This window comes from Rhodnius prolixus, unplaced genomic scaffold (genome assembly GCF_049639745.1).
Source record: "Rhodnius prolixus isolate KJV_2025 unplaced genomic scaffold, Rpr scaffold_10, whole genome shotgun sequence".
NCBI lineage: Eukaryota > Metazoa > Arthropoda > Insecta > Hemiptera > Reduviidae > Rhodnius > Rhodnius prolixus.
In genome coordinates, this window is record NW_027411615.1 from 27,779,903 (window position 1) to 27,794,312 (window position 14,410).

General features: G+C 33.1%; 1 protein-coding gene across 4 annotated transcripts in view; it reads left to right on the plus strand.

Moving 5' to 3' along the window:
* The first annotated feature begins 359 nt into the window (after positions 1-359).
* kek2 (leucine-rich repeat, immunoglobulin-like domain-containing kekkon 2 protein) overlaps positions 360-14,410 on the plus strand; it is a 562,599-nt gene continuing 548,548 nt past the window's right edge. For 3 of the 4 annotated variants that reach the window (XM_074133670.1, XM_074133666.1, XM_074133668.1), the window contains exon 1: positions 791-1,213. The gene's annotated coding sequence lies outside the window, so the exon portion shown is untranslated. Of the gene's footprint in view, positions 1,214-14,410 lie in introns of all 4 variants that reach the window. The other variant, XR_012460208.1, reaches the window with a different exon arrangement.

Genomic DNA, 14,410 nt, shown 5'->3' on the forward strand with positions numbered 1-14,410 from the left:
AAGAAAATGATTAGAGAAGCATTACGTGATTTTAATTTCGGTTAAGCTATAAGGATGGCAGGAATATAGAATACTGATCCATCCATTAGTTGTAAGTTTGCAGGTAAATAGTTGTATATAATAGAGGTATGAATGTGTGAAGCGAATGTATTTATAAGTAAGAATGGAGAGTGAGTGATATTCTAGTGATAAGCACCTAGAGGATGCTGGCTATATGGCGAAAGCCAATGCCAAAAAAAGGCAAAAAAAACTGTAAGTTACAATAATAACTAATAATATTTTAATAATACCGTAGAGAAAAAAATGTTTGTTTTAAAAATATATACTCTCTACTAAAGTACTAAGTTTTAGTGAACATGGAGGACAAACTCTAGGAAAACATAGTTGAATACTAAGAGAAAAAGTACTCGGAGATTCTTTGAGTAGTAACTGGAATAGTAACCGAGTAAAACGTAAGCAACAAAATAATGTAATTCATTGCATGAATGTTCGTAGATATTAAGTTCTATGCAAGCATAAGAAAAGCGAAATGATAAATAAATTTTTGTAACTTTTACAAATATTTAATATCCAGTTTAAATTTTCTTTTTATTTTAATTAGTTATCAATTTATTATTATTATTTTTTACCCAAAATGGAATTGCTTTCATTTAATCGCCCTTTTTAGCGGTTAAAATTAAAAAAATAAAATAAGAATTCAAAGATTTTGTGGAAAACATAGGAGTATCATATTTCGTTGAAATCCGGTAGAAATCGGCAAAGACCGTGAGGCGGCAGCAGGAGGCGGCCGGCACCCACCCCAGTGCTACCCCAGTTCCCGAGCCGGAACAGTGCGTATCCCCGGGGTAAACTGTTTGTTCGAATAGCTCTAGCAGTTTTACTTTTTTGTCTTTCTTTCTTACTTTCTTGCTTTCTAGTTCTGATAAAGAAAGCAAATTAAGGGGGAAATAAAAGAAAGTGGAATTTGGAAAAAAAAGCTATTTTTTGTGTTCCTGTTTTTTTTTTTTTTTTTTTTTTTTTTCCCAATGATTCAATTAAAAAATAATAAAACTTAAAAGTGACTCATTCTGTGACTTAATATTATATTTACTTAGTTTTACTATCTAAAACTGGTGGCTGTTGTGAAGAAAACAAAAATTCTCGATTTAGTGTATTATTGGATTATCTGGTGAACTCTACTGGTGGACATCTCAACACTTTTTCAAAATTAAAGGTAGGGCAATTTCTTTTTTGAGTGAAACAATATTTCTAATACTATCTTTTGTAGTTTCAAAATGTTTTTGAATTCCATAACTATGAAACGAACGTTTAAAGTTACTGAAAGTTTCAGATACATACTTAATTTTGGAATGTAATTTACCACTCTGAAATTATTTAAAAAAATACAATTAATTTGGATGTGAGATAATTAATACTTTATTATTTTTAAAAAAATCATTTGACTTCAATAAAAAAAAAAAAAGAGAAAAAACTTTTAAAATTAAAATACAATTTTAAAATATTATTTCATTTTGAAAACTAGAGCACCCTAACCGCAAAACTTAAAACTTAAAGCGCCAAATTGTAGCCTCTAATAGTTTGTGAACTTCAAAACTAAATTTGTTTTTAGGATTTCCACCGATAAAATTCATTACCAATTTTTAAAACTACTAACTAATCGTTAACATGTATTATTTAATACTAACTTAATATAACTTTAATAATAATTAAAGTTATTAATTTCATGAAATTCAAACGAACATTAAAAAAAAGAAAAAAAAAAACTTTTTGAATAGATTTATTAAATTAGTTTTTACTATTTAATTTAAATTTATAACCAAATGTATGTTTTAATTTATGAATTTTGTAAATTAGTGTATTTTATAGATTATTAATTAAAAACAAAAGGCAACATTTTAATAAAAAATCCACTTTTTTGTAAGCTAATAAAAGGTTATAATTAACAAATACCTTTTAGTGTATAGAATTAGGTGTAAATTAAATTAACCAAAGGCCTATTTTCAAATATTTTATATAAAGGCATTTGATATAATTATATGAGTTTATTATTATTTAATTTATTTTATGATTTAATTAATTTATTTTTTCATTACGCCAAAATTTTTATTCATCAAGGGCTTAATTAAAATAATAAAATATGAAGCTAGCTTCAGAATGCATTTCAATCTGTATCTGCGACCATTTGATGAGAATGGATTCGAAAACAATGAAAGGAGATTGTTCTATTTATTTATTTATAAGTAAAGTAAAGTGTCGCCTATTTTTTCAGGCGGGCTTCCCGTCCAACTACCAATTAGGTGTCGTGGACGGTGGCGACTAGTAAACATGCTTTACTGTAAATTTCTTTTATAACCTATTAAATAAAATGCAAGGCCTAAGATCGGGGAATCGAACCCAATACCAAACAAATTACCATTATCATTGCGGGCCTCGCCTCTAACCGCTCGGCTACCGTGGTGCCTTTATGTATATATACCTTTATAAATTTTTGAATATAATAGTTGAAGGAAGTAAAGGCAAACAAAAAATGGGTTTTTTTAGGTGAACCTAATTTCCAACTATCAAAAAATAGGTATCACACGCGGAAGCACATATTTTCCTATTAATAAATCCAAAAATTTTCTTAGATTTACGTGGAGCTCCAAAATGTAACTCCAAAGTTTACGCTTAGAAACAGTTAGAGCCAAAAGATTTCTTCATTAAAAGGAACAAATTTCATTTCTAAATTATCTCTTCAAAATGCAGTGTCACAGTAAATACTTATTTTTTTCGAAAAGATGATTTTAATCATCGCTAAAATTCAAAATTTAGTTGTTATCGTTTGGTTCTTGGTTTAAAAGATACTCAGCAAGAAAGTCTTTGCACCGGTACAAATTACGGCAATGAGTTTTTGCTGCACTCTAAGCTTGCTGCTGCACACTTTCAATATAATAAATTTTAGTTTTTTTTACATTTTTTAATTTGAGCTTTTTGTATTTTTAATTGTTTAAATCTCTTTAAAGATTCAAGGTATTTTTGTTTACAGATTGATTAAAATTTTCTTTTTCAAATAATTTAAAGTAAATACAAAAATTAGAAGTGAAAAATGTTGATTAAAAAATAATTCTTAAAGAGAGACTCCATAATCTCTATTTTCATTAGTGTTAAGTTAATTGAATTCTACTGCTGAATGTGACTGAAATCAGAATTAGCTGTAAATGGAAATTAATCTTTAAATAATAATTAATTTTAACCAAAATAAAGAGCGAAAACTCGAACGACTGTAATTTACGTAAAAATAGTTTTTCACTCAAAACTTCAAATTTGGTGCCAAAAAAAAGACGCTCAAAACTTCAAAATGTATTTATTCAGCAAAGTGGCCATAGGTTTTAACCTCAAATTGGGATTTTACTTGAATAATAATTTCTAATAGTATTTGTACAGGTAATGAGGCCGTACACTGTACTTAAATAGCACATTAATGGAAAGCTTAAGTCATCTTTTCCTCAGTAATGCCTTGAGAAACATTTTCGAACACTATAAGTTTACAGAAAATGTAGTTGTTTTCGAGAAAATACAAATCTAATACAAGATTCTAATAAACGTACTACAAAATTCCAGGTGCCTTACAATGGTTTTCAATAAGATAAAATTTAATGGAAAAAACAAACAATGATCTGGCTGTGAGTTTGTTTTATTTTTCCAAATGGCTCAACCGTTATGAATAGTACAGTATCAAAATAGTAATGCTATTTTTAAACTAACATCTTGTACCTAATTTTTAGAATAAATTAATACTTATTTTGAATTCAGAGATAAAAGTATTAATATATTTTGTTATAAGATGCGCCCCTCGAATCACTAAATAAAAAGTGCAACATTCTAATTGGGAAGGATGCAATAAATACTAAAAGGAGGTCATACAAGTTGCAGCTAGTAGACTTTGCTTGCAGTTTATAATGTGCTTGAAAATTTAATTTAACAAGTTATCATTAGATAATTTGATACTTAAGGTAACAATTAGGTAAAATAGTTTAGGATTCTAACACCGAGGTAATTTTGTGGATAAATTTTGACTGAAACGATCACACATTTCTGATGTTATGTACTGCATTTTGATTCTACTACAGGAACAATTCGAAGTTCAAGACTGCGAAAGTTTATTCGCTTTTTTTACAGACGGTCGGGTATTATCGTTCCCAACAACTAATTGGGTATCGCGTTTAGAGGCATAAGCACATACTAATAATATTAATAATTTTTCTAACACAAATAAAATGTAGCTAGAAGCGCGATTCGAACTGGTAATTTCCCATTTACAAAGCCACTCTTCTATCCACTACACCAAAACCTCTACAAAATTATGTATGTTCATTTTAATAAAATGATTCTTTTGAGAATAATGTGACTCACTAGCCCCCCTTCTTTCACAAAACTCTAAAATTAATATCCTCTGATAGAAAGTTCTAAACCGAAATTTGAAAAGCCTAATTTCAAAAAAAAAAAACCTATCGGGATATTAGTATCCCACTAATAAACCCTATTTGGACATATAATTCCCAATTCGACCCAATTTAAACCTTTTTTTTAATTTTTGATTAGAGATTTCTCACTCAAAACTTGTAGCGAGCATCAGTTATTCAGTCCCTCATGATTCTACATATTTTGGGATCCTATCAAGAGGTTACTAGGATTGTGTAGCAATATCATGCGCATAATTCGTGAAGATTATTGTACAAAGTCGGTGATTACTCTACCTAAATTAGATTTCAAGTCTGAGCATTTTTACGCCACATCTCAGTTTGAAATAGTGGTCGGAAAAGATAGGATTTAGGGATCAAGGAGTAGGTTTTGAAAAGGAGTTGTTTCAGCAAGAATTGACGAATCGCGAGACCAGCTTGTCAGTGGCTTGTGCCACTGCCGAAGCCAAAGAACTCACCTAAGAAATATTTATATTTTTTTAATCTTTTATTGGAATTTACTACTGCACCGATAGTTGCAACAAGCAAATGTGGTACCTAATAAAAAAATTTAAAAAATACGTGAAAATCATGAGTGAGAAGTCACCCTGTGGTGTCACTCCAGTAACGTGCTTTGCTCTCACGATAAGAGTAGGTCACGAGGCCATTTTCTCTTCAATCTCCTTAGAAGCGCGATTCAAACTGGTAATTTCCCACTTACAAAGCCACTCTTCTATCCACTACACCAAAACCTCTACAAAATTATGTATGTTCATTTTAATAAAATGATTCTGATTTCTAATAATGTGACTCATTAGCCCCCACTTTCCCAGAACTCTAAAATTAATATCCTCTGATACAGTTCTAAAGTCCTAAACCGAAATTTGAAAAGCCTAATTAAAAAAAAAAAAAAAAAACCCTATCAGGATATTAGTATCCCACTAATAAACCCTAGTGTGGAGGAAGATACCATGTTCTACGAGAGGGTTAGGATGAGCTGCTGTAGAGGAATGAAATTTGAAGAAACGAGTGTTAGCAAGATCTGTACTGAAAGGGATTTTGAGGTCATTATGGATAGTGAGGTTAAATAAATAGAACGGAGCCTTAAGAAATTTTCGAAGTATTTTTGACTGTAATGCCTGGAGGCGTAGTGAGTTGGAACGCTTAGTCGATCCCCATACTTCGATGCCGTATGAGCAAATAGGTAACAGTAGATATAAGAGTCTTTTCTTATGTACGTTGAGTTTCGAACGTTTGTCAAGTAGTCTGGTAAGAAGTTTGTAGCGTTGGTTAGTTTCTTGTCTTTTCAGTCTAGTATGGGGATTTCAAGTCAACCGTTTGTCTAGGTGCAGTCCAAGGCAGCGTACTTTGTCCACAGTTGGTGTAGGAGTTTGGTACAAGATGATGGGCGGTAGGATTTTTCTTCTTAGAGTTAATATTAATTTTGAAATAAAGATCAATATTAATTTAATATAAAAATTAAATAATAATTTAAAAGTCAATATTAAAAAAAAAAAAAATTAATATTAAGGTTACCTCTTAATGCAAAGATATTATAAAATAACTTTACTGTTCTAGTGTTTAGTTACAGCTATAAAAGAATAGATTTGTTCTTCATTTTTAATTAAACATACAATGGCAGTTCTCGCTGTATGAGATAACAGAAATAAATTGGTATTGCAAAAGATAATATTGGATGAACAAAAAACAACTTCTGCGGAGATTACAATTGATTTTCTTATATATCTCGACCTTTTGGCCATAGAATAAAACCGTTTACAATATTTATCTAAAGATTTTACATGTTTTTCTGTGCGAATATTAAAAATTAACGGAATTCAAGAATTTCTCTCAGTATTTCTTTTTGTTAAAATTATGTGATGTTGATTTTTTTTTAATTTTCTTACTTTCACTTTTATTATTGATGCTAGAGCCCTAAAATATGAGGGATTTGAGCCATCAGAGACTATTTATTCCGAACTGGTAGTATCGATTCTACGAGGGTCGTTTGAAAAGTCCGCGCAAAGTCAGAGAGATAGCACTACTGGCGCGTATCGAGGTTATGTTTAGTTAGTAGCATCTCTTGGAAGAACACACACCAAGTTTCAGCCAGATCGGTCTATTTCTTTGTGTTTGGCATTCGTTTGAATCGAGGAAGTCGAGTGATTTTCAAAAAATGGACGAAAAAGAATTTCGTGTGTTGATTAAACACTACTTTATGAAAGGCAAAACGCCTCAGGAGACTAAAGAGAAGCTTGATAAACATTATGGTGACTCTGCACCTTCGATTAGAACAGTTTATAAGTAGTTTCAAAATTTTCGGAGTGGCCATATGGGCACAAGTGACGCTGAACGTTCTGGACGCCCTGTTGAGGTTACTACTCCAGAAATCATTGATAAAATCCATGATATGGTGATGGATGACAGAAGAGTGAAGGTGCGTGAGATTGCTAGTGCTGTGGGCATCTCGAATGAACGGGTACATAATATTTTGCATCAACATTTGGACATGACAAAGCTATCCGCAAAATGGGTGCCGCGATTGCTCACGCTTGACCAAAAATGAAATCGTGTGAATTGTTGCAAGGACGATTTGCAGCTGTTCCAGAAGAATCCGCAGGACTTTAAGCGTCGTTTCGTCACTGTGGATGAAACATGGATACATCACTACACTCCTGAGACCGAGGGGGAATCTGCGCCAAAAAAGGCGAAGACCGTTCCTTCGGCCGGAAAGATTATGGCGACTGTCTTTTGGGATTCGCAAGGAATAATCCTCATCGACTATCTGGAAAAGGGTAAAACTATTACAGGTGCATATTATTCATCGTTATTGGACCGTTTGAAAACCGAGCTGCAAGAAAAACGCCCACGATTGGCCCACAAAAAAGTCCTTTTCCATCACGACAACGCACCAGCTCACACCTCAGCAGTTGTGGTCGCAAAATTAATGGAAATAGGGTTCCAACTCGTTTCACATCCCTCCTATTCTCCAGACTTGGCTCCCTCGGACTACTATTTCTTCCCCAATATGAAGAAATGGCTGGCGGGAAAAAGATTTTATTCAAACCAGGAGGTGATTGCAAAAACGAATGGCTATTTTTCAGACTTGGACAAATCCTATTATTCGGAAGGGATCAACAAACTAGAGCAGCGTTTGACGAAGTGTATAAGCCTAAAAGGAGACTATGTTGAAAAATAAAAAAGGTTTACCCCAAAAAATTAAGTAGTTTTTATTTTTGCACGGACTTTTCAAACGACCCTCGTATATAGGACGTACAACTCTACGGAAGCGCTAAAAAATCGAACATCAACCGACTTCAGAGCTTACAGTCTAAAATTCTAAGAACAATAGTTAACGCTCCCTTCTACGTCACCAATCACACAATACATTCTGATCTAAATATTCCTCTCGTCTCTGAAATAGCCCCAATCTCTCGATACACAAAACTCCACTCAAATCTACACAATCATTACAACCCTCTGATCCACAACATGTCTACTACAAGCACTTCCTTCAAATCCACAACGCAGACTGAAGCGGCGGTGGCCACACGATCATCTTAACATATAACGCCGACCTCCTAGGATGGTTGCTGTGTATGCTTGACAATCTGGCGAACTAACGGCTTCCATCACTGGATGGTCATCGTTCACTCCACTCACGCCCTTGGCGCACATGCATGTGCTCGTGTATGTATGTACTCACATGTATACACGTGTATGTATATTTGCGTTATCCCTTCTCTCATCACTGTTGCCTATTGTACCAGGATACAGTTGCAAAATAAATAAACAAATTAAAAAAAAGAAGAAGTATTTATATTTAATTTATCTTAGCGAATTTTGTGGTACGGCCAATGAATACCATCTAGACCTGCAACACGAATTTGACTTTGACAACACTTCTATACTTGCTACGAACATCAACAGAAACAAAAGTAACAGAAATGATACACATTAAACAACAAAAAACATCATTAACTTTAGGACAGACAATGTCAACCTTTCACATTTCTACAACATTTTTCAAGGTGTAACTTAACAATTACTCATTACATATCTTAGGTATTCCCAGCCCTCACCGCTACATAAACACGCCTATCCATGAATCCTCAGCAATTATGATGAGGCAATTATTATATAGCTAAACATATAACTATTATTGTTCATTGTCTTTTTGGTAACTGATTTATTAAAACTGTCCGGTAGGACAGTTGTATAAGGGTTGATCGTCAAAAACTGCACGAAAAAACGTAACGTTGAAAAACACCCAACTTTGACAATTTTTTTCTCTTTTTCTATTAAAGATAAAATTCCCAAATTTTCTTTAAAATAAAGGGCAAATCCTCCTTAATCCAATAGGATGTAAATAATAATTTCAGTCATAATAATTTTAGAGCCAATATTTAGTCATTTATTTATTGTGCCGGCCTTTCCACATGGGACTCCCACGCGGAGGACCCTGGTTCGAAACCAGCTGCTGGACTTTAGATTTTCTCTTACTAGAAACTTCTTACAGCTCACTGTCCGGTTGTGTGTAACGAAAGAACACTGTTCCGGAGGCCGGCAGTGCACTGAAAAAAAGCTACGGTTGTTGCCGCGCCTTATATATCATAAATAATAAATAACTAAATCTTCATTAAAAAAAAAATAAAAATTGATAAAGGAGAGTCCATCCTTTAGAGAATCTTCAGTTTCTTTAATAATAAGTTGATTTATACTTTTGAACTTCAATAAATATGCAGACTTAATAAGTAAACTTCATTAAAAATTTCTTTTATTAAGCTTTTCTAATATGAAGAGAGATCCGAGAGAATAGTCAGCAATGTCTGGGGAAATTGTAAAGACTTGGTTGGTGGGGGGTGGGGGTGTACCATTTCGTTTGACCTATTGAAAGTCGAGCCTCATCCATCATCGATGTTTACAGACAACGGTCTGCACAAGAACAGGGGTTTTAAAGGCTCTTATTGAAGTTGGAAAGCGTGCAGCAGCAGCAGCAGTAATCACAAACCTTTTGCTGGACCTATAGAACTCGGAATAAAGAGAGAAGAGCACGGACGGATATGAGAGAGAAAGAGAGGAGATACCCAGTCCTCCAACGTTCCTATTGTTCTGAAAGAGAAAAGACGGTCCTTCTGGAGGCAATCCAAGTGGATTTTCTATTCATTTATTTACTGCAACACTATTGTCTAGGTGGATGCTGGTGGGCGCCACTAGGATTAATAAATGTGCTCTTGAATGATTCCAAAGGATAGGAAAAAAAAAATATCTATTCTATTCCCACATGCCAACAATAATCAAAAAGTAAAATAAAATACTTGTGAACACTCTCATGACTTGATTATTTCAATTTTTAAGATTTCAGCATTTAATTTTAATCTGTCCTAGAATTTTTTTTTGTTTTTTTCACTTTATTTGTAAGTTAGTCGAACCTCTCAATAACGGACACTGGCGGGGGAAAGCAAAGTGGCCGCTGTTTGGAGGTGGCCGTTAGAAGGAGGTAGGCAAGTTTCATAATGAAAAAATATGGGGTTTTTTTCCCAAACAACTACTTAAAAATTGTTTATTATTAATAGATTTAATATCATTCATAATTGCATAATTATTTAGCTACATGATATGCATCAAATTTTTCTTAATTATCCAAAAAATTTATCAAAAAACTACATATTATTGACTTATTTAATAATTTTTATAACAATTTTTACAATAATCATCACATTTATTCATAACAATAATAATTTATACCTTACGGCAAGATGACGATGGCTCGAATTTGGTTTTTGCAAAATCTCCCAACACATTTATTTTCTCTTCTAGAGTTAACCACTTTCGTTTGAGAGACATATTTCGGAAAAAATAATATTGTTCGTCCAAAGTAATTGTTGAAAAATGGTACAAGATGTATGGAGCTTATATAGGAAACTTTAGGAAAAACCAGAAAACAGAAAAAAACAAAAACTTGAGAGGGGATAATTATTTTGATCACCGCGTCAAACGAATTTTTAATAATAAGGTGGTCGTTGGTGGGAGGTGAAACATTTAATCCGTTCCCCAAAATCAATGTCCGCGGTCGCTATGTAGAGTGTCCGTTAGACGGAGGTTCTTTTATATAGAAAGTGTAAAACGGGGAAATCCAAAAACTGTCCGTACATAGAGGTGGTCGCTAGAGAGAGTGTCCTTTATGAGAGGCTCGACTGTATTTTACAACTGCAACAAATGTTGGCATCAAGTAAATTTGATCTTACTGGTTCAGTTCACTTGTAATGTCATGGTTAGAGCAATCACCCACTGGTGAAACTCTTTAACAGTGATTTAATCACTGTAATAGATCTGTAGGCCACTTCCGCTTCAAACGACGTGGAGGATTGTCGGGAAGGTGAGGAGAGGAGAGTTGTTGTACAAGAGGATTAGGATGGGGAGCTAGGAGGCTGTGAAATTAAATTAGTACTAGAATTCTTTAAATTCTAAAACTAAACATTACATTGAAATTAAATTCTAGAAGGAACATAAATTATATCTGAAACAGGATAGAAGTAAGCTTTTTCCCGATGGTATTGTTTTGTCCAAGGACCAAGCACTCAGAATCAGCGCGTTACCAAGCATCATTCTGTCGAAAATTCGGGCTTTATGAAGGTGAATCCAGTTTAAACTCGATAGAAAGAAGATAGTAGTTCTTTACGATAGTCAGGCTGTCATTAAAGCGCTAATCTCCTATATTATCAGCTGACAAATAATTTTGGAATATCGTTGAAAACTCCATTACCTGTTGGCCAGGTAAAAAGAGAAAAAAAAGTTCTATTTATGATACGCGGTCAGTGTGATTAGGAACGAAGAAGCCGACAGACATCCTGTCTTGGCCTTTAACCCTTTTCGTCGAATTAGCGACAGGCTTCTTAAGGAGGAGCTCCAAATAGTGGAGAACCTTTCTGAAATGACAGAGGCAAATATCTGCCCGGAAAAATGTTAACTAAAAGAGATCTGAGGACAGCCATGCGGAAGGGTTTCTCGCACTAGCCTCTTTCGACTGTCGTTTAAAATCTGAACAAGCTGTGCTTGGAACCCTATATTGTGCTTGCATACTCTTTTCAGGAGATGGCAGTGACTTAATTTTTCCTACTGACGTAATGCGAAGTTGTTTTCAGAAAAGATTTCTGAATAAGGGACAGGTATTAGAGGAGGATGTACTCTACCTACAAAACTCCCAGATTCTGAACTTCCTCCAGAGGTCTTGACGTGCGGGAGTATTGTCGCGAACTAAACTCCACGCATCAGTAAAGGATACAATAGATTTATGAAGGTCACAGTGTATTTTACTCCAAAAAAAACAAAAACTGCTGTGCTATACGGAAAGATTTTGTATTCTAGCCTTGATATGCCCCGCCAAAGAAATAATTATTTATTGTACAATTGAGGAAAGAATACTTTTCGTACATAAAACTCGAAGTAATGCCCACACGAGCGTAGCGAGTTTGGCCTCTTGAACGTGGGAGTGAAAAATCTTCCCTTAAATGTCCAACATTAAACTTTTTCTGCAATCGTTTTAATAATCTAGACAAAAAGGATATCCGTTAAAGTTTAGGAAGGTTGTTGAATTCATAATATAAGATTAACTTGAGCTTTAGATATGTAAAAATTAAGAAACAAATTAATGAAATATTATATTCAGATGAGCCCAATTTCGAAGTTAGTGCTTAATAATAATAGTACACAAAACAGAACTGAAACAATTTCAGTCTCAGCCACTTAAATAATAAGCCAATAGTTTAGCGATTGCAAAAAAAGTGTATTTTTATTTCTATTATCGTTTAAAAAAAAAAATCGATTAATTTTGAAATATAACAGAAAATTAATTCTTAAAAATGATATCTTTTCGTTTATAATTTTTATTTAACGTGATATTTGATCGTATAAATCTGTGGCAATAAGAATTTTATTGAGGTAACGGAAATACTGTGATGTATATTGTATACATTTATTTCTAAAACAATAACTCAATATAGTTTAGGAGAAGCCATTATTTGGAAGTATAGGAAATACGTTAGTTAGTAGAGTGATATAAATTGGATATGTTTTGGTTTACAGTCCCTCACCAAACGGGATTATATAAGGGAGACTGTTTGTCATTGCCCATATACCGGAAAGGGTATACAGGATATAAAGACATCCAAAACTGATAAGCCGTAACAATAGGTAACAAAACATAAATACATCTTTGTGAAGGGCCTGGCTATCTTTTACTCAATTTTTGTATGCGTGAGTATTTCGTTTTGATAACTTCTGAAATTGTCATTGTTCGATTTTTTTTTTAAATCTCGTTCGCTTTCAATAATTTGAATCCTCTTTTAACAAAAAATGAGTGATATTTTGAACCAAAACATACTTTACTCACAATAATAATTGAAAGAAGAAGGAAAAACCGGTTTGAACACTTAGATGATTTTCCTACAGTTCTAAATGTAAACTTCCTTCAAATTATACACACGAAGGAAAAGAAAATTGACCTTTTTTTCCCCCACAAAAAGTGAATAATCAATTCAGCAAAGTTAAAAATTAGATAGTGTTCAGCTTTCTTGTTTTAAATTTTGAGAAATTTATTTTGTTCTTCAATTTTTACTGAGATCATTTTCTAGAAAACATTTCTTTTCGGATTCAGGGGACCTCAAATTCAAGATTATATTTCCGGAGAAAATGCAATTACAACAATTTGGGTGATCACAATTTTGTTTTAACAAAATTGTTAAAATAGGTTTACGTATCTACTGCTACTATGTGATTTGACACCATTTTTGCCATTTTACCTTAAAAACAATAATTTTGTTACAAAAGTTTCCAATAAAGCTAGTTATTCATCAGTTTATTTTTTAATTTTTTAGTTTTATTTATTGCAAGCTGTGCAATACTTCTCTACAACAGACAGAGATGACGCCAATACTGGCCGTCACTGCCGACGCCAAAATCAGCCAGTGCTGACACTCCAGGAAATTTTAATGATTAGAATTGTACAGGATCTAGAAGGCCAAAGTCGTCGTTATGGATTATCAGGTTGGGTTATAGAGAAAAGAGTTCCAGCTATCGAATTGGGATAGGCGTCAGTTAGAATTGAGGAATCATAAGTGGATAGATTTGGTGACAAAAGGGATATTTAGATCTTTATAAAGGATGCGATTAGAGTTATAATGCGGAGCGTTAACAATGGAGCGGAGGATTCTTTGATTGGAAGGATTGGATGCGGGAGATATTGGAAGGTTTACTGGAGCCTCACAGCTCTGATCCTCAAGTCCAGATGGGTTTAAGTAGAGTCTTAAAGAGGGTTAGTTTTTTTTAATAAGTATGTAAGTATAATATTGGCTTGATGATCGTGAAGAAGAGACACCCGCTGTGATATTAGTCCAATAGTCTCAAAAACATTAGCGAAAATTCCGACAATTTGGAAGGTTTTCTGGAATTGTAGAAGAGGCGAGATTTCGTTTGAGAGGATTAGATTAAAGAGGAAAATAATTTTTTTCTGCAACCATGTGGGGAAGTTCTCATTATTCAATTAAAATCAGCTGTGTAATGCCCAACTTCCCACACTAGTGGGGAAAAATTCCCATTAGTGTCACTTTCCTCACTAGTGAGTGGAAAAACTTTATTGTGCTTCCTTGATATAAGAAGTTTTGTTATTAACATAAATATTTTCTGTAAAACTTTAATAAGCTTATTTAACGTAACTAAATAATTAAAAAACGAATATTAAACAATAAAATAAAAATTGAAAGGAATTTAGAAATAAAAATAATATTTTAATAAATAATTAGATATTTTTAATTATAACAGTTAAAAAGGTTATAGTGTTCCTTATAGAAATTTAAAATGGATTCTAGTGATTCCTGTTTAGAAAACACTCCTCCATCAATAAAAGAAACAGCAGAAAATGTAATAAGTAATGTAAATACGTAAGTAATGTAAATAATTGTAATATAACAATA